The sequence below is a fragment of the Epargyreus clarus genome, unplaced genomic scaffold (assembly GCF_041222505.1).
Source record: "Epargyreus clarus isolate Ecla_fem2 unplaced genomic scaffold, WU_Ecla_fem_2.2 ptg000007l, whole genome shotgun sequence".
NCBI lineage: Eukaryota > Metazoa > Arthropoda > Insecta > Lepidoptera > Hesperiidae > Epargyreus > Epargyreus clarus.
Window position 1 is genome coordinate 7733552 of NW_027332215.1, and position 21183 is coordinate 7754734.

At 34.9% G+C, this 21183-nt stretch overlaps 1 long non-coding RNA gene and 1 other non-coding gene across 2 annotated transcripts in view; one reads left to right on the top strand and one right to left on the bottom strand.

Annotated features, from left to right (window-relative positions):
- The window catches only part of LOC140743328 (uncharacterized), a 231818-nt gene that overhangs the window by 122542 nt on the left and 88093 nt on the right, over positions 1-21183 (top strand). The gene's annotated exons all lie outside the window — the stretch shown is intronic.
- On the bottom strand, positions 539-613 carry TRNAW-CCA (transfer RNA tryptophan (anticodon CCA)). The gene has a single exon. It is a non-coding gene; the product is annotated as a tRNA-Trp (tRNA).

Sequence of the window (21183 nt, forward strand, 5' to 3'; positions counted from 1 at the left end):
CCTGTTTTTTTTTTCTATAGAAATTATTTCATTTATATTTTCGTAGTGATTATCCATAACTTTCAAATCTTTACCTAAATGCAATATGCTCAGTGCTTAGACTTCGTTTGTATTTCTTGATGTTCAATAAATTTTTGTACAGTATTTATTTAAAAAAATCAATTACTTTTTGGACCAATAAACATATTATTCAATTGTATTATTGTTAATAATGTATATTAATCCCATAGATATATAGCGTAGCAAAAAAATTTAAGTCTATGATTAATACAATATTTTAGTACAAAATATAAAAACATTTGTTAAAATGATGTACTAATTTATAAAATTAAACCAAAATTATTATTTTTTAAATGTTTTTTAAAAATATATCGATGTAATAGAAAATATTACAAATACATATAATAAATATTTCAGTACAAAAATAAAATTACATTTTAGATTTTTAGAAAATGCTGGCAAAATAATAATTTTGTTTTACAAATAAAATAAATTAAAAAAAAAATAAAAAACGAAAAAAAAGTCGTTGAAGTATCAATGACCCCGACGTGATTTGAACACGTTTGAACCTTCTAATCTGGAGTCAGACGCGCTACCGTTGCGCCACGGAGTCGTTACGTTGAATGGCTAAAGTCGGAGCGGTTTTATGATATTTTGGTGAATTATCAAATAAAATAAAAATGTTTTATTAACAATTTCATCGTAATATATATAATACTAACGGGAACTGAAAACTTGGGATTACAAAGTTTTTATTATTTCAAAAAAGAAGTTTCGCCGATAATAACACAAAATGGTTTAAATAACACAACATTTATTTTTATCCTCCAAAATCAAAATATACCGAAGGGATGCTTTGTCAGTGTGAAGAATCATGCGTTTTCTCTTACAAAGTAAGGTACTTACGAACGACAGTAAATCACTCGCTCTCGCCCACCTGACAAGCGCCTGGCACCTTGTTTTTTCTTCTCAAAATTAGTTCATCCATTCTGGTCTTGAGAAGGTTAGTCAGTTTATACCGAAGAAATAATAAAGAATTTTACTACATATAAAGCTATAGAACTCACATAAATATTGTCAAGGAATATTCAATACATACCTATGCAATTAATAAAATAGATCATGTCGGATTACAGGGGGTGACGGATTAGACAGGGGCCGGATTACCTATCTACTGTGACTAGTCTACTGTATATGAACAAAATTGATATAATTCTTTAAAATTAATTTGAATTTCCTTTTTAGGGGTTCGTGCCCTAAGGATAAAAACGAAATAGATCAAACTCAAACTCAAACTAGGATAAAGACGTAATGGTCATTTCTTAACTGATAAAATGTGGTAAAATCAAAACAAATACGTAAGCAGTACGCAAAGGGAAGTCACAGAAAAAAAATCTTTACGAATAAGATCTTTTTACAATTGAGCAACATTTTAACAAACAAAATGACCTCATTTATGCTAAAAGGTCTAAAAAAGTTTCCCAATTTGTCAACGCTATCTATCGGAATGTTACTTAGTCATGCGACTGAATAGACAGAACACAAACCTATTAACCAACATGGTAGTATCTCAGTTAACGTGGATACAACCTGATTTATCGGAAACTGGACAGATGGGGTTGTTTTCAATATATGATATACAATGAACCACCTCCCGTTTATGCTCTCCTGGTACTTTTTCGGCCAATTTTCCAGTTTGGTAGTTGAACTTTTAAGGCAGCGTCACACTTCCCCTGTTTTTTTTTATAGCAATTATTTAATTTAACTATTAAATTTTTATGTAAATGCATAATACTTCTGTAATTTTTACTTAAATGCAAAATACTAATGTATTGCAAGAAACGTATTAACTTTTATCATTTATACGGACATAATTCTCGAATTGACTTGGAAAAGGGTTAATAACCTTCAAACGATAAGCAAAATTTTAACAACACTTTATTTCATATGATACTTAATGCGATATAGTTATGCACAACAGCAACAATAAAAACGTAAATATATCATATTTTACTTACAACCTAATAAATAAAATATTTCAGAAAAGCACTTAAATGTGGCGTGTCTCTTAGGAAAATGATGAAGTAGTACAGCAGACCTTATGCGCAATGCACATGGATGCGTGCAAGTATTGATCAAAATACAACCTGGAGGCGGGCTTCTACCAGGCACACATGAATTTAAAAATATCTCATCAAGTACGTCTGTAAAATGGGCGCCAAATTCAATGTTATGTTTATGCGTGGTTGTCGACATCCCTAACAGAAAAAATAGGATCTATTCTTGAAATTTAAGCCACAATAATGTGCACTAGCAGTACCTAGTAGCGGCTTCGCCCGCGTTAAAAAAATAAAAACGTGACATACATATAACAGAATACTTTTGACAAAGTTAACGATAAAATCAGGTTAATACCTAATTAAAAAATGGCTTACTTTACTGTTTTTTGCCTCAATTGAAAACGTTATTGAGTTTGAGTTCGACATTTTTATTTCGAAAAGTGTGACAAGATTTTGACTCATTTAAAGTTTCGTATTTAATTTAATTTGTCAACATTCTTGCCCAACAACACCTTGCTGCATGGCAACGTCCATTAAAGTATTAGTATTTAAGCCAATGATTTGCACAAATGGTTTGATAAAAGTATTTAGAACGTTTTAAATTCTTTAAATAATTTCAACATCTATGTTTCCCTTTTATAAAAAATGAGCTCAGTTCAGAAGACCTTCTTCACTCCTGCCGAAACTATTATTGTAGAGCCCTTAAAACGATGAACTTGAATACATCTCAGTCGTTCAATACCATTATGATACCTTTTCAAGGCGACGATATAATACTATTCCTTTTGTCCTAAGTTCACAACGAGACTCATTAAAACATATATATTTTTTCTCATGTAATACGCTCGCTACACCATTCGTTACGTCGTGCGCGATTTCTGTGGCTTAGGTGGGTATGTGATTGGACGACGTGCATGTAGATCTAAGTTTTTTCTGTATTTATTTCAATTATATTATTTTCATCAACCTTGGAGTTATAATATTCTGGTACTTCACCCGCCAATTTTCTATGGTAGACGAACTTTCAACGTAATAACTTCATGATTCGCCTGTTTTCTCTATTTATTATTTACTAACTAATTATTTATTTATTGACAATAATATTTAATACAATTATCTATTAGGTACTTTTGTTAATACTCGTATATATAAATCTAGTTGGTGTTTATTTTTTATAATTACTGCACGCGCGGATAAAAAATGAGTCAATGACGAAAATCACTGTAACTCACAAACTCTTACAAGCAAGGAACTTAAAATATCTATAGAAAATTTTAAGATCGTTTGAAATAATACTTAAAATGATTTACAACGGAATTAAAATAAAGTAAAAAGCTCCAATTTTAAATCAAAATCAATTTTAGATTATTTTACTGTTGCTTGGAAAGTTACTTTTATTTTTAATCTGTCAAACTAAAATAATAAAAGGCGAGTAAGCGAGCAGGCTGTAAGATGAGGACTAAGGCTAATTTGACACTAAATAAACGCGCAAATGATCCAAGACGTGAAACGGAAAATCGGAGGGAAGAGGACGTTTTGCCCGCGAACTCACACAATGAGGAGGGAGCCCGCGAACTCACGAATGCGCAAAGGTAGGTACGTTAACATTGATTTCGCATTTACTTTAAATAAATGTTCAACAGTTGCAGAAGATTCGTCTTGAAAAATGGAATACTCGACAGATACTATTATCGATCACTTAATCTAGCGAATTATTTTTTGTAGTGGTATTCTGGTAATACAATGTTTATTTAATCGATCACTTCACAAACCAAAATTATAAGTTATTTTTGGACAGATTAGGGTCCTATAAAATTTAAATAAAAGGACTGGTAGCCACTACAAATAAAAGGCCTTGTTCATTACAAATGACACTCCATTTGTAATGAACTACGAGGAGAAGCTTTACTCATGGTTCTAGTATCTGCTATTTCTGATAATTTGGTAGTTCATTTGCAAAATCTTCATGGTAGTTGACCTTTAAGGGTAACGTCACACTAAATAACTTGTGAGTGAGCAAGTAGTGCCATCTAGGGACTTATTTGTTCATAACAATATATTATTAATGCAGTTTACTGAACCAATTCCTAGTAAAATACCAATTGTTTGATATTGATGATATTAAAGTATTTTTTAAATGCAAGACAATGACTAATTCCCAAATACTTTTATAAATTAACCTACGAAAAAGTTCATCGAACATATTGCTAGTATCTTGTTCGCTTGAAAACTAACTATATGTGGCACGTCTCTTAGAAAGAAAAACGTAAACACACTGTATGCCATGCGCAGAACACTTCTATGCGTGCAGTTATTGATCGAATTGCATCTAGGAACTGCACCTCTACCAGGCACACATGAATCCAAGGATATCATGAACGTAGCAAAGTTTATTTAACTTTAAAACAGATGTCGCTTCACCGAGTGCTTTCCAAGTTGTGATAATTCCCTCCGTTTACTAAAGATGTCGATGCTGAAGCTTTTAAAAATTATAACCGCATAGCTCAAGGTTTAGAACCACGTCTGGTAAATTGGACCATTGCATTTAAAATTAGTGTTTTTATTATTCTCTGGATATAAATCGATATCTAAATAGTAAAGGTGAGTTGCCAGAAATTATATAGCAGCCGAATGTTTTACTTATGTATTTCTTAGTTAAAATATTAACTTTTGTGGTTAAATTCTGGGAGAAAAAACGAGAGAATGATGGCTTTATTTATTGATTTTAATGTTTCCATGATAAAGATAATAATTTCATGCACTTTTAATTTATTTTTCTTTATATTTTAATGTGATAAGCGTAATTCTTTTTACGTAAAGGTACGTGATGTGACGCCAACATGGGAACGTACAACATACAATTGGCCGTCTGAGAAACATTGATTTAGAAGATCAATGCCACAAATGGTCAATTGACTGCTTTTGGGATTGGTTATAGCAAACGCAAGTCGAACCTGAAACTGCAATCATTTAAATTCTTTTTTATTTTTTTACTCTTGTTTGTTGTTTATAAACTTGGATATAAGCATTTCATTGTTCCCAAATAAATTTGCTGTTCCAATTAAAGTCATTTGAAAGCAATAATGGTATTTTTTGATATTTATTAGAAAGAACAATGAGTTTAATAGATCTCTTGGCTCGTACTATTACACATTCGTAGTGTACATGTATCATTAGCACAAAATAATTGTTGAAATATAAAACCAGAGCGCCTAAATGCGCTCTGGTTTTATATTTCAACGCGTTAAAATGAAGACAAACTGATTTATAGATCCTTTGGAGAATGCTTTGGTAGACATAGTAGTCAGTCGAAACATCGTAAGTACAAGCAGCTTAATTCCATTTCGCTCTTCACATTGCTGGGGATTTCGATTAGAATGAAACTCAGCTTAGTTTGTAGCAGTAGTATAATGATATCTTGATGATTAATTAATTTCATACACTTAATTGTAATATCCCTCTGCAGTGAAGCAGAGAGGGCTTGTTTGCTGCTTGGACCACCACCGGTACCACTAGCCTCGCGATGCATTGTCAAGGCATTTTATTATTTTAGTTTTTCTATCTGCCAGCACTTGGATAATTATGTCCGCTAATATTTAGGCAAGGAATTTAGTTGCATCTATATTATTTAGTACCTATAAGAGATCTAATTACTAAAATATATTTATACCAAGCGGTTTTTTTAAATAAAAGATCTTACTTTTTCCATTTTTCAGTAGAACTACTCCACCAATGAAGTACAGTAAGGCATGCATTTCCTCTCATAATCAGGCTGCCTGCATTCTGCCTTGAGCCCCTAGCTGAGGTCTTGCTATATCACCATGACTACAACATAAGTTATTTTGGAGATTTAAAGAGTCTATTAAGTGAACATACATACCTACATACAATCGTTTGTGTTTCAAGTTCCTCGGTATGAGAAACATTGAATCAAAAAAGGGAGTTTTATGTATTCAATTATATTAACGTACCTTTCCATAAAATCTAATAACACTTGAGATTGTTCCGGGCTAGCTCAAAATCTAGACTCTGTCCTAAATTAATTTGTTTACTTTTTATTTAAAGTTTGTACACAAAAATCGTAACAACACATATATGATAGATGGTACAAAGGAATGCTTATTTCAAAATGAAATTTCTTCCAGCAACCCTGTCATAGGAATTTATAACTTACTAGCAAACCCGGCGAACTCCGTTTCGCCACCAGATGGCTTCGTTATTTGGAACATTTCGTTTGGGGATTAAAAGATGAAGAATTTTTTTTTTGTTTTATATTTGAAAAGGAAAAAAAATATTTCATTTCACAACAGTAATGAATTCATTTCGATTACAAAAATGAACTGTAATTTAGTGGAACTTTATTTGCCCTTGCCAGTCAGTAAATGACCAATCATTTACATTTACAACATCCAAATGTTGTAACACATCGTACAAACGATGTGTCTCGTTTACACGATGCATGATATTGCTTCTTCGCTGAACGACAATGTCTCGTGATGTAGTTGGATCGCCAACAATAATTGCAGCAACATCATCAACGATGGGTGCATTGTATCTTCGCACATGTTCACCTGTTGGCCGCACAATCCAGCCGTTTCTCCTTTGAACTTTAACGCATTGCAATATCGGCATACAGTCGTCATTGGTCCAATATCTAAATTCTCGTCATCACTGTAGTTCGCAGTGGGATCATATTGGAATGCCAAGCGATTGTTTGATGCCAATGATCTTCGTGTGTCAATCGGGCATTTTCTCTTATTATATTTTGTCAAATGCCTGCTGTTGAAGTTGAATAAAAATTTGCACGCGTGATTGATTTGATGGTTTCCAATTGAACTCCTAGCATTTGAAAGAACGTGTGCATAATAATAAATGTCACATGAAATTAACTGAGCAGAGTACAATGAGTAGCTGACAAACAATGTATCACGCACCGGCGCCATCTACTAAAAATGAAACGTACTTATTTTCGTGAGGGATGCTCACACACCACGTACTGGCGCCGTTGTAGTACATGCTATGTATCAGAGATGGCGCTGTATGTGAAAAATGATTTTCCCTGTTTTCCTGCTTTTCTCTTGAATTTCTTCCTGATTTTTTTGGTATAAACCTCACGGAGCCCAAGACCTTTCCAACGAATGCAAAACCGTGGAAATCGGTTCGTGCGTTCTGGAGTTATAGCGTCAGGAAGGAAAACCCGACTTATTTTTATATAATAGATTTTCAGTGATATGCGAAAATAATTGGACTTCATGATATAGGAATGATTGCATAATCCTTAATACGTCTGAAGATTAACATAAACCAATAAAGAGGGATTTACTTTTTAGCACTAAAGCATTTAAGCACTTAAAACAATTAAAAATTTTCAGCTTCATCGTCGCTACGTGACCTTTGTAAAAAATTTATATAGTCTAAGGTGAATGATCGCTTTATTATTATTAAAAATTATTGCTTTAAACAATTAAACGAAGATTATTTGAAGAAAATGAACCCCTATGAATTGTTCGTTGCATGTTTTCTTAGTATTTAATATAGTGTACAAAAGGTGTCCGGGAGCCCATACATTTTGAAACATCTCCTTTAAATATATTCTAAATTATGTCACCGCTATCATTGGCTACACGTGCACTTGAAATGGTTTTGTAGCGACCTGCAAAATTCGGCCAAGCTTTATCTTCTAATTCGTTTGGTCTTTGTTGGTAGCGATCGAAATATTATTGAACGCTGATCTTCACGAAATCTTAAAAGCCTATATATAGCTTTACTCGGCACGACAGCTGTTTAGAAAAACTGTTTTTCTTGAGCACATTTTAATAGGCAAATGAAAGAAACGGTAGGCTGCCTATGAAGCACTAACTAACCATTGCCATTGAAACAGAAAATCAGTTCCTTCCACACGTTAATACTTTGATTTTGAATTTGAATCATTGGATTGAGACTTAGCAGCTAGCAACCGTCACTAAATATGCTTAAGTTGATAATCGGTGGGTAGTGCCGTATTACCTTCACGTGCATAAAAAGTCCACTTTGATGTAGAGTACTGTATCACCATGGAATTGATCAAGTATACTTAAATACGAAAATAAGGGAAGCGATCAGCCTATATTTGATTTTCAGAGTAGTGACCGTGACGAGGTAACTAAATATCAATCAGGTACCTTGGAAGCAGTGTGGAGAAAACTTGGTTTTTCCATCCATCAACGACATCCTTCTATAATGCATTTAGATGTCCATCTGAAAAACGGCAGCCATTATATTTTAATCCAGAAAACTTAAAGGAATGTATAGAAAATCCACGCCGTACTACACTCTTGGCTTATTTTAGTATGTGTTAAGAAGACAGTTCTTCATGAATGCTCCTATCCACTTACAATTACTGAAGTATTAGAGAATACATTGGATACCCCTGTATCCAGTGTCTATTGCGAGCATGCACTACATCTTTTTTTAATTCATAACAATACCATAATTACTCTCATCTTTGACGTTAAACACATCAAGAATTTAGGTTACTTGTCTGCTAGTCAGAATTCATCCTCATTTTTTACATTGTCAAACACATTGACTTCTCACGTGACAATCATACAATATAAATAGGTGAATAATATCTACATACATTGACAATACGCGTATCTCGGACAGCAATGTAGGCGATTTTCTACTAGGATCTAAGGACCGAGTAGGAGATTTTGGTTTGGATAACCAAACGATTTGTTACTTTCGAAAGTTAACTTCTTATATTATTTGAGTTAGTAACGAAAATCTAAAGGCATTTTTTACTTCATCTCATTTCGTTAAAAAAACATATGTTACTCCATCTAATTTCGTTAAAAAAACATATTTAATAGGCTGTAAAATCCTTGAAATATATTTTCTATGCGGCATTGTGAATCGAATGAGCTCTCATATTTTTAGGTCTTAAGTATGTCTTCATTTCATTTTTTGAACGTCTTGACTTACCCACTTGCTTAATGGGTAACACAACGTAGGAAAATAACGAATGGTGAATGAAAATGTGAGTATTTACAAGTGACCTATATTAAATGTCCATGTAGTAGTGAACAGAAATGTCACAACAATAATATATTGAATTTAAAAAAAATCTTAGTAAACAATAAATAAATATACCATTTTCTCCGAGTCTACAAAAAATGCATTCATTCATTGCATCGGATTTTAAGAGGGCAAGGAACAGTGCAAATTTGGTGCAACGTGCTACCAGGGGAGAATAAATCCTAGATACCCGTTCTAGGCAATCTACGGCTCCCACACGTACAACGAAATATTTTACACACATTCATACTAAACTCACCCATACATAAGCTGGCTGCCTCAATATGCTACTGCAATGCAATTGAAATAAAACATATGTAACAGAATGCTTTGCAAGAATTTAAAATTTTGATACGAATAAAACACTAAGACTAAGGGTACATTGTATTCGCATCAACGTTTTTGGAACAAAATGAATCTCTGTTTCTACTTTTCTCGACGCTGTCATGAAAGTCTAAATTTAATGCTAGGACTATTTGAAGCACTAATCAGAGATAATAAAATCGACCAAAAATTAAATAAACACCAAAAAAATATATTTACCTAAGCAGTTGTTCATTTAAGGTGTTGTTTGTGTGTGTTGTCACAAATGTTTTATTATGAGATAGATAATTACGAATTTAACTATGTATTTAAGAATTATTGTTGAGAATTACAGTAAGTAACAAATATTCTAAAATATTTAAAAATACAAATGGGTAAGAGGGTACATGTCGTGCATTGATGGAGGTAACAAATTAAAAAAGCATTATAACGCCTGAAATGTTTTAAGCTATTGCTTTGCTTTTATCGCGGACTTTGAGCGCAGCGACCGAATCAAGAAATTCCGTGACGAAAATAAATAGTAAATTAATTCGTTACGTTAAAATATATTGCCACATTATCCAAATAATATGTTTTAACAACATAAGATATGTTGAAATTCTGGATTAAGATTAATAAAAAAATGTAAAAGAGTGTTTTTAATTTTTAAACGTACAATTACAACTGACAGATTTTACAGTAAAAAATCCATAGAATAACAATAATACAAAAATCAAAACGCCATTATGATTTATGTCGTCATTTTTGTTTGTTGTTTCATTGTGTTTGCTATGTACTGACCAGTTTGCGTTTACTCCGTGAATTTATTGAAATAATTCGCCAAGTACGAGTCGAACTCGCACATGGAGCCTTCCGTATCACCAAATGTGCATTATTTTTTACTTGTTTTTATTAATTTTATTACTTTCAACAATACTTAGTTATATGAAACAACAATAGATGGCGTTGGGGTGATGATGAAAGATACGTAAATTTTCAAAAATACCTAAGTATTATTTGCCCCAATGCCATCTATTTTTGTGCGACTTAACTATTTATGGTACAAAAATATAGATGGCGTTGTGGTGATGATGAATGATACGTAAACAACGTACACTAAAATTAAAATAAGTATATTAAAATATGTTTTATGGTTCTTATATGTATTTATTATAATGCCAGTTATATATATGCCAGATTTTAGTATTAGATTTTATCATCTTATTAAGTATCTTGAATAGTAATGTCCTTAATAACAATAACCTACTCAACTGATTATGGTTCACAAGATGCCCGTTTCATACTTGATTTGACCAAAGGAGTTAACATTACATAAAAACTGCTGTTGCTAATTTGGTAATGAACTGTCGACGAACTTTGTTATGACTTACCTTTTCCACGCGGCTTCGCCCTCGTAAATACATGACGGACCGACGACAAAGCAATGGTTAATAACTTTGTACATTGTTGCTAAGTTTTAGTTTATAAAACTAAAACTATAACGCCAATTCGTACAGTATCAGTGAATTATTTATTGTGATAACAAATCAATACATTCAATGTGCTACACAAATGGCCTTGGACATTAATGATGTGTAATATCCTAATATTACAATATATTTTTAAAGTTATTTTTTAATTGTTTTAATTTAGTTGTAAAATCTTATCATAACAGCTATAGTAGTATGGAAACTGTGGAAATTAAAGATGACTGCCTATATTACCTTTCTGGTGACGTAACTTCAGCTGTTAGATGGATAAAACGATCGATAGTTATCGATCATCGACCAACAAAAAGCGTAACAACTAAGATCGACGTGAAATTATGTAATCCATCGATGGTAAAATCGATTGATTGAAATGATCGATTGGCATGTGGGCGCCCAAAAACTTAGTATCCTATCTCTCGGGAATAGTTTTTTTTTCAGGATGAAAGGTATGCTGACCCTTTCCGGACTTCTGAAAACTTGTGTGCAAAACTTCATAATTGATTGATTGGTTGAGTAGTTAAGACGTGAAAGGGTAGCAAACAAACAAACTCACATTCGCATATTTTATAGCATTAGGTAGGATTAGGATACAACGCTGCAGATAGCGACGTTGAAGTCAACGCATCTGCTACAGGTTTAAATATCGTAGCATTATCGGAAACAATCAATTAATTTTAGAAATCTATTTTTTATTGATAGCAGTGCATTTGTAAGCTCGTAAAATATTTGAATCAATTTAAAATCATATTTCTGGTTTAATTATACTTTTATATTTTCATTTAGAACTTTACCGCCGAAACACATATTACATGTCATGGCGTGCGTATGACGTCAGACCCCCCCATCGTAGCGCATCTGTTCGAAATTATGACAAACATAGAACACTTATGACAAGCAATGACAACCAAACGTCAGTATGCTTAATGGGTACTGACGTCGTCATGTCTCATGTTTAGGATCACGTGATAACAAGCTAAAAATATAGTTTTTTTTTTTTTTTTTTTTATATGTAACCTAACGATAAGGCAGACGGGCTACCTGATGGAAAGCAGTCACCGTCGCCTATGGACATTTGCAACACCAGAGGAGTCGCCAATGCATCGCCGGCTTTGAAGGAGAGCTCTTTTTACACCCCTCTTGAAGAGCCCCATGTCATAGTCCTGAGGGAATACCTCAGGAGGAAGTTCATGCCACATTTTGCACGTACGCGGCAAAAATGAACGATTAAACCGAACCGTGGAGGACCGCCACGGGTCCAGTTGATGTGGATGGAACTTCATCCTTTGGCGAGTGGTGCGATGAAGGAAAGGCGACGTAGGCACCAGATCAAACAGTTCCTCAGAACACTCACCATTGTAAAGTCGGTAGAACACGCAGAGGGAACCTATGTCCCTCCGCAGGCTTAAGGGTTCTAACCGATCAGAGATCGCTGGGTCATCGACTATTCGCACCGCGCGTTTCTGTACGGAGTCAAGTGGGTTAGGCTTATTATTGTGGTGCCCCTGCCCAGAGATGCGAGCAGTACTCCATGTGGGGCCTCACTTGCGCTTTATAAAGCAGAAGGAGTTGCCCCCCAGTAAAGTACTCCTTGGCTCTGTTCAGGACGCCCAGTTTCTTTGAAGCCAACTTGGCTTTAACTTCCAAATGACTCCGATACTGCACGTCACACGAGATGTCAACTCCCAGGATCCCTACACTTTTACCAATGGTGAGCGGTGTACTTTGGAACTCAGGCGCTATGACGAATGGGGTTTTTTTAGCGGTAAACGCGCAGACTTGTGTCTTCGTGGGGTTGAACTCAACAAGGTTAAGACGACCCCATTCCGAGACCCGCTCCAGAGAGTTCTCGATTTCAGACACAAGTCGGATTCTGCTTTCTTCCACGAATGTCCGAGAGGTGTTCGCACGGCCTGTGTACACAGCATCTCCCGTGCTATCATCTGCATAGCAATGAATGAATGAAGAAGGCTCGACTCCCGGTGGGGTAACCAAGTAGCCGCTCGCCAATTCTGCCGATGTGCTTAGACTTCGCCTTGGCCATATGCTTCTTCGCTGAACGGGAGGCAGCATTAAACGTGGTTCGGAGCTCGGGGGTTTTTGGGTCCTTGCTAGCGTGTGCTGATGCCCAGGTTTGGAAGGCCTCCTGCTTAAGGAGCTGGCTTTATTATTTATTTCATTATTATAAATACAACTTAACTGTATGTGATTTAATAGTATGATTCTAGGAGTTTTTATCTATAAAACTACACTCGGTTGCAAGCGCATCGACTCACTTTGCAAGCGCGCATTCAGAGCCGCTGCATTTGAAAACGGCAGATGTAATTTGTTTCAAAATTATTTTTTCTTAAAGCTTAAAAACCTAGCTTTCCAATGACATCTTTTTCATGGAAATCTGTACGGTAGTTATTTTTTTAAAAACAATATTAGCCAAAGTTCAGGATAAAAGGAAATTTTACCATAGGGATTGATGTGATTAAAGTGAAATAAAGGACATTACGAACATTTTAAAATTGTTGAGTTGGTGTAATTAATATCGGGTGTTACCTCCCCTTGCCCTAATAACTGATTGCAATTGATTTGCCATCGAACAAACCATTTTTTATAGTGGCTTGGGGCATAGCCTCCCACTCCTCTAATAATGCGCTTTGGAGCTCGCGAACGTTTGAAGGAGCTGGATTTCTGGTCCGAACGTTTCGTTACAATACATCCCACAAATGCTCAATCGGATTCATGTCTGGGCTGAGCGCAGGTCAGTCCACCGTCGGTATACCGACTTCATTGAGGAATTCCCTAGAGACACGTACAGTGTGACACCGGGCATTATCATACATTAACATAAATTTATCCCCAATGAACCTGGCATACGGAAGACATGATCCGAGAGAACATCTATGATGTATAGGTCAGCAATCAGTCCTCCTCCTCGGTGTCCTGCAGGCACGAAAACGAGCTACGTTTTTTCGTCAAAAGAAATCCCGGACCACTTCATACAAGAACCGCCCCCTTAGGCAATTGTTTCATTTAAACAGCACTGCGCAAACCATTCTCCTAGACCTGATCCATCCTGTCATTGTCATGCAAACACATTCTGCATTCGTCAGTGGACAGTACAGAGCGCCATTGGTCGATGCTCCAATCGAGACGCTACCGAGCAAATTGAAGTCGAGCTTGCTGGTGTCTTGTGGCCAATTCGGGGTCTTTGGCAGCCCATTTTGGAGTGAGGTTGGCTTCTCTAAGGTGTCTTCTTACTGTTTACTTACTGACAGCTACTCCGCGTACTTGTCAGAGCTCTTGTTCCACATCAACGCCGTTCAAATGGCGATTTCAAAGTGACACCGATACAATTAATCCATCGTAAACGGCGGAAATGCAACGATTATTGCATTTCCGAAGTTCTTCTTCGAATTTCTTGGTCTCCGAAAAAAGCCGCCAGGCTCTTGAAAGCGTCTGTAAACTCTTGAAACAGCAGATTGCGACAAACGAAACTGTCGCGCTACTGCACGCTGGCTAGGGCCCTGTTGCAACAATGCAACAACTTGAGCGCTCTATTCCGTTGTTGTATGTCGTCGAAATAATGAGCGCAGGTAGCATATGCAGGTAGATAACTTTATGACAACACAATGGCCTTTTATACGGAATTACAGTCCGCAAATAGTGGGTATCACAACGAGCACAATTCCCGCTACTTCAATTCGGCACCAATTTTTAAAAAAAGTATTGTACTGAGTTTTATGGTAATGATATCATTCGAAAGCTAGGTTAAGAAAAAGTAATTAAGCTTTAAGAAAAAGTAATTTTGTATTAAAAATACATCTGCGTTTTCAAATGCAGCGGCTTTGACTGCGCGCTTGGACTGTGAGTCGATTCGTTTGCCCGCGCTTGTATAAAAAATATATAATTAATTTGTATTGATTATCAATCAGTGTTTACACCCCAATTCTCTTGATGGAATTAATCCTTAGCATAGTTCCAGCTGATACCGTCTTAGCTGATAAGGTATACACAAAGTTTTCTTAAGAAGGTCTTTTAAATTCCTCTAATAATACCTTTTAATTTGATAATTAATACAAATATTATACGCCGAACGTGTTTGAAAAATTTCTGCTCTATCGGGTGGGGTTTTAAAATTCAGTTACAAGATTTGACCCTTACATACATTTAGACTAACAAGGCTAAAGCTTGTAAAATAAATATCTCAGGACTCTTCATTTTTGAAACAAGTCATAGTCTTTAAGTAATATAAATGCCATGTGCGGAAGGGACAGTAAGTGACAATCACTTTTTAACAAATGGACTTATCTGCTACGACTATGATGAAAATAAATCTCTCAAGCTGTGCAAATAATACACTCAATACTAATTCATTTATTGCTTATTTTAAAATCGTTCAGATTGCAAGTTGTTCTCATTCCATACTTGACAAAGTCAATCACCCTATTCAGTGCAGCTTGTTGGTGTGTATAATATTTACGCACGTGTTGTGTAAGAAGAGGCGATCGATCACTTTCACAGAGTAACAACTTCCAAAAGGTCCAACTGATCTAAAAATGCTGTATCGATTCTGTTGATAATTCTGTAAGTGAAAAAAATCGATTATATTCGATTGCGGTTTCGACCTACCTACATTTAAACCTTTTAAACGATTGCATTTATACATATAGATTAATTGTTATAAAAACAATTATTTGCAATATGTAAACACAACATTAAATTAAACACTAATTAAAATAAAATAAATTAATCTACCTTTTAAATTAAATACCTACGATTACATTGTTTGTCACTTTAATATTTTTAGTTTTATAACATATATTTTTTGTGACAACGAAAACTTTTTTCTCGATTCATTCAACTCGATTTTCTATGGTATGATGTGCGACATCTGCGACGTTTCGCTCTATGTCGTTGAGCGCGGAAACGCCGCCCAGAGCAGCACGGAGCGTCCGATTGTAAAGGTGTGGTCCGAAATATCAAGCACATTGGACTCGCATTAGACAACGTAACTAATATGTTTATTAATCTACATACATAGATACCTAATTGTCGTTTATGTTGTTAATTTACATTCATATTTTGTTTCCCACTGATGTATGTACAAAGAACCTGCAGTCTCGAATGATGTTGACGAAGCTGATGGCGAATATATCGTTAATTCTCTGTATTCCCATTTTATATTCTATTTTGTGAGGGCATTTATTTAGTATGTACGTATGTATTCTATTGTATTCGGGGATTTTGAAGCTTAACTGAAATAATAACTAGTGCCGATTATGTATGTTGAGTTCCTTAATGTATATGTAACGAATTTTTTTCAATAGACGAAGACAATAGAATAGAGCGAGATTCCTTTTAATTAAAATGTAATCGTAGTATTTGTGTTATTCTTAGTAATGTTTGTAGGACTATGAATAATTATTTTATGTCGCGTTTTATGTGATTGTGGTGGACAGGCGGCTATAGTAAATGTATGCACCGCTACTTCGGCGCCGTCATCTCGTTCTCGGTATCGGTTCGGTAAAGGTGGCGGTGGACAAACGGCACCCGCAAACTAATCGGAACACGAGTGCATGTCGGCGGCATGAAATTGACATAAGTTGTTCACCGTTATAACAGAAACCGTATACGCCGCGGAAGTAAATCGCGCCGTGAAAGCAACACCAGTCATTTATTTACTTAAATTTTCATGGTTTACTCGCGATGCCGTCCCGCGCTCACACGCGAGTCTGAAAGAAAAACGCCCTGTGTTTCTGCCTCGCCTTAATGAGGGGACGTCAAATTCCAATTACGCCCCAGGCTGCAAATTGGGTCTGAATTCCAAACAGTGACACCCACGCTACGCCATAGCCCTTTTCAATCACTATTTATTTTCTTGAGTTCCGTATGAAAAGTACTTGCCCAGTCATATCACATTCTTAATGATTCTTTGTTCATTTTTACTCTCATATATTCTACATTATATATTTTTTAATTACAACAATTATAAATATTTTCATGAATTTCAGATGAATGTGGACCAATCTAAAAATGACAAGAAGCTTATACGTGATAATCCAGGAACTGCATCCACGACGTACTCGTACTCCAACCATTTGCAATATGCAAAAGATAAATTAAAAGAAGTAGAATCATTTTCGGAAGAAAATATGCGTCGCTTCCAGGACGGTGCGGCAAAAATTGCCGGAGAACTTTATGAAAAGGAGACTGGCCACCGCGCTGATATAAAAAATCCCCAGATGCATCCAATAGATTTATCTCGAAATGCGAAAACAAATACGCATCGTAGAATGCATCATTCGACGAAACACTCCAAAATGTCACACAAATCTACGTCTTCATCATCCGTAGCTGCGGTGCGACTAAATGTGAGTCCCAGTTATACGTTACAAGATATTTCGGTACTGCGAGAACCCACCCAAAATCTCCCGGAATTGTATACGATGTCATCCTAATCCACCGTCGCTCCTAAAATCGTTAATTTAGACTCTGACGAGGACTAATGCTACTTATTATTATACACATTATATGAGAAATTTACATATAAGAGGAATCTTAGAACATAAATTGATAATATGAATTGTCTGTTATCTATATGTTAAATTAATTTTATAGCACTCTGTGACCTAAACCCGCATTTTAGCCACGCATTTCTGTGTCCAAAGTAGCCGATTTTTACACCGTACGAATATTAATACACTACCCTCACAGTTGTAAAAAATAAACATCGCTATGAACGTTTCATACTTTTAAATGCCATTTAAAAAATAAAAGTGAGTAATGAGTATTTTGTTTAAAGCTATAATTATGTTAATATTTTATTTTGGACGTATTTATAAATGTTTTTGCCATTGTGTATATACTAAGCAATAGCATCACTATAAGACTATCTGTTGGGCTTCATCGAGTTTTATTGTTTGTTTTGACTGTGTATTTTCGCTACACACCATAGTAGTAGATATTTAAATTAGGAATCATTATCAAAATTAGCCATAATACTAATCCAGTAGAATCTCGACTAAGCGACCTATTTGTTGTCGTATTTGTGACATTCGGATTATCGAAAATTTGGATAATTGAGTTTATGAAGAAAAGCTATTTAAACCAATTTAGGAAGGTAATGTTTTTCGACTATATGTTTGTTACGTATGTAGTTTTCATTCTTTGGCAAATTCAAATGCCTTCACTAATTTTGACATATGATGTGTCGTTGGATTCGTCTAAATTTTGGAGATAACATAGGCTATATTTTTAGCAATCGGGTTTTTGTTTTGTATAGTATCTTTTTAGTTGCGATTTGGCGACTTTCCGGAATTTTAATGCACATGTCACACAAAATGTGGCTGATTTGCAAGAGTTATTACAAAGTTACTTGTTCACGTTTGTCAATCCGAATAATCGCGAATATTTATAACTGAGGTCCGGATAATCGATTGTCTACTGTATCACTAGTATAAGTCATGTATTAGTACATTATGTGATTGCTTATCATATGTTTCTTTAATACGTTTAGGTGGAGTTGCCATTATAAGTCATTGGTCTAGACGCCTGTATGTAGCCTAAATGGTTTGATAGATTTCGACGTATGTGTGGTGTTAGATTTGTCTTTATCACAAGAGCAGAATAATTACTAAATTTTCTAAATCAAGACTTCTTCACATCAAATTTCAATAGTTTTGCATGCAGTCCACCTGATGGTAAGTGGCTACTGCCGCCCATGGACATCTGTAATAAACCCCAGATAGGATTAGATATTCCTACCTGAGGACGGCCACAGATGCGCCGCTACCCCTGAGGACTAAGCTGGAATGCCTCGGAAGTCTTTCTCCCTTACCACACCCTTCAAACCGGAACACAGCAGCACCTAACACTGCAGTTATTAGGTAGAAATAGGTGTGGCGGTGGTGCCGCCGGAGTCGAACCACAAAGGGTTCTACCACCTTCAATTATAAGTTTCAAAGTAATTATCATATTTTTTTTTTATTATTTCACAAGTATAAGCGGGTTTATGTCACACGAGCTATAAAATAGTATACGATACTTGTGACATAAGTAGCCTATTATGTGCACGGCGTTTAGCACCCTCGCTGCGCTCGGGCGCTAACTTCACGCCGTGCAAAAATAGGCTACTTTGGCCACGCGTATCGTAATGTACTATTTTGGCATATACAATAATTTCAATTGTATGAAGTAGTACTTGTATGAAGTTCAGCAGGTAAATGGCACGGATATTGGAGTGCAAAGCAATGGCCTACAATTTCTTCCTTCCTAGTAGTGTGGGGCATACGTTGTTGCGAGTATGTGTATTTTTGTGAGCTATCTGAATGTCAAATGACGACTATCTCACTTTGCTCGCTATGTAAACACAATGTACCTATATTGTCCTGTACATAAAAGTATTAAATATAATAAGAAACATTGTACTTGTAAATGCTGCTTCACAATTTTACTTTGCTGGAACATGCGTAACAAGATTATTCAAGTTTCTTTTTATTTCAAATAGGAGGCACAGCTAACTTTTATATTTGTAGGTCCATATATTTTTGTTTAATCGAAATATGTACTTTTGATTTTTGCGCAAGTAAATTATACGACTTTTATATGAAATGAATCGGCTAATCTCCATTTGTTACCTTAGGACGTAGTACAATATGCGAAAAATAAATATAATGCCCTTAAAATTACTTATTGTATACATTTATTACCGATCATTCATTTTAAGTGGGTGTAAAGTCGTTCAATAATTCCTGTTAATATTGTATAATTAAGCTTAGTATTATATTAAAGAAAAATCGACCGACGTCGAATCATTTAATATCGAATAAGACGTATATCCATTAATTATAAAATGTGTCTATAAAATAATAAATTACAAGAAAAAGAAAATAAATAAGACTCACAAGCAAACATTCTCTCGTTCAACTAAATCACCATTTCGTTATGCTTATCAGACGCTGTTATGGTATCAGACGCTTACATTGTTGCACGGTTTTTTATATGTACGATGACGTAAGGTTCTTAAATGTAGAAGCGATAAGATGACATACTAATAAAGAACTATGTAAAATCCATGTAAAGCAAGATAGTAATTGTTTTTATATTGTCATTCTTGTCTACGCATGGATATTTCTAATAATACTTATTATTTTAGTGCCTGTGTTAGACGTGTGCATCTAATGTTAAATAGCTATAGTGACAGTGAGTATATGAGTGGACGATATTTATTTTATAATTTACTTTATTATTAAGGTCTCTATAAATAAAGAAAGATCTAAACAGTATTTAATTTAGAACATTCTAATCAACGTGGTTTTTCTGTATGTAAACGATACAAGGGAACACTGATTAGGGACAGACATCTTAGAGAAAAAAAATACCTTAGTAAAAGTTTCATTATTTTTTAAATATAGATTGATTTATTTTTGTCAAAATTCAGCTCGGTCTTCGCCTTTTAATCATCAGATAGTTAGTTTACCATATTCAAATGTTCACCGTTTAAATTTTATTATAGAACCATAAAACATGGGGCTATTCTGAGATTTAAAACTTTCTAATATTTTTTACCTAACTTTGACTATCTGTAGTGAAAATAAATGTACAGAGCTATAACTGCACATTGCACAAAATACTATTATTTATAGATAACTATTATTTATAGATAGGTATTACTTAATAGAAATTCCAAAGAGATGCAACGCCTACTACTTGAAATAGAGAAAAGAATGTGAAGGCTGCAAGTAAGGGACTAACACAATCTAGTCTTATCGATTTCTTATAAAAATCAAGCTTGTACAGAAAAATAAAGAGTATGAATTAAGCTTCAATTACTTATCATAACGAACGTATGTTTCCAATGACAACTAGTTTGTAGTATCTAATTGCATCATTTTTGTGTGTAGCGTATAAATTTCTATTTCTTAAACATGAATCTCAGCAAAAGCAACGTTCAAGACAACTCAAATACTTAACAAAACTTATGGATAATCTGGTTACGTAGCACGCCCGCAGCAGAGTAGGTCAAGATTTCTACGTCATTCTCCCTCGGGGAGGTCAATGTGGCAAAGTTCAAGTTCAATGTACCCACTGAACGAAGATGAAATAACTTAGGTACTAGACTCGTGACATTGTTACAGTTTACTTCTGAAGTTGTTACAGTTTTCATAACCAACGCAACCCTTGGTGCAGAATAAAATGCTGTCGGCTACACTCATGGTCCCCTGGCGCCAAAAAGAAAAAGATAGTTATCCGTGAAGAGGAATTTGGAATTCCATGTAATTGTA